General features: G+C 41.2%; 1 long non-coding RNA gene across 2 annotated transcripts; it reads left to right on the top strand.

Annotated features, from left to right (window-relative positions):
• The first annotated feature begins 130 nt into the window (after positions 1-130).
• On the top strand, positions 131-919 carry LOC113962410. 2 transcript variants are annotated; one of them, XR_003532551.1, is made up of 3 exons: positions 131-176; positions 610-766; positions 888-919. It is a non-coding gene; the product is annotated as an uncharacterized LOC113962410 (long non-coding RNA). The 2 variants fall into 2 exon arrangements; XR_003532550.1 differs by having other exon boundaries at positions 610-737; positions 874-914.
• Position 920: the final 1 nt, after the last annotated feature.

Genomic DNA, 920 nt, shown 5'->3' with positions numbered 1-920 from the left:
ATGGCCAGGGAATTCCTGCCTCATCCATGGCCAGGGAATTCCTGCCTTGTCCTGCTGCTGCTTCCGGGAACCTGGAATTGTGGGGGTTTGTGGTGCAGGGGAGCTGGAAACAGGGAAAACTGGATCCGATCCAGGGGGTGAAAGGGGCGTGTTCCCAAATCAGTTGGGATTGGAAGGTGTTTGTTCCTAAATCACTGGAGGATTTTTAACCAGGGATTGAAAAGTGTTTGTTCCTAAATCAATTTGGGATTTTTAATCAGGGTTTGAAAGGTGTTTGTTCCTAAATTATTTGGGGTTTTAGCCCAGGTGTGAAAGGTTTTTATTCCTAAATCAGTTTGGGATTTTTACCCAAGCTGTGAAAGGTGTTTGTTCATAAATTATTTGGGATTGGAAGGTGTTTTTTCCCAAATCATTTGGTGTTTTAACCAGGGATTGAAAAGTGTTTGATCCCAAATCACTTGGGATTGAAAGGGGTTTGTTCCTAAATCACTTGGGATTTTTACCCAAGCTGTGAAAGGTGTTTATTCCCAAATCATGTGGTGTTTTAACCAGGGATTGAAAAGTGTTTGTTCCTAAAGCACGTTGGGATTTTTAATCAGGGTTTGAAAGGTGTTTGTTCCTAAATCACTTGGGATTGAAAGGGGTTTGTTCCTAAATCATTTGGGATTGAAAGGGGTTTGTTCCCAAATCACCTGGGATTTTTAACCAGGGTGTGAAAGGTGTTTGTTCCTAAATCGGTTGAGGATTTTTACCCAAGCTGTGAAAGGTGTTTGTTCCTAAATCACTTGGTGTTTTAGCCAGGGTCTGAAAGGTCTTTTCCTAAATCATTGGGGTTTTTAATCAAGGTGTGAAAGGTGTTTGTTCCTAGATCAGTTTGGGATTGAAAGGTGTTTGTTCCTAAATCACTTGGGATTTTTAAC

The sequence above is a fragment of the Neopelma chrysocephalum genome, unplaced genomic scaffold, assembly GCF_003984885.1.
Source record: "Neopelma chrysocephalum unplaced genomic scaffold, ASM398488v2 Primary Assembly neopelma1_160353, whole genome shotgun sequence".
Lineage (NCBI taxonomy): Eukaryota > Metazoa > Chordata > Aves > Passeriformes > Pipridae > Neopelma > Neopelma chrysocephalum.
This window is presented reverse-complemented; position numbering and strand designations above follow the sequence as displayed.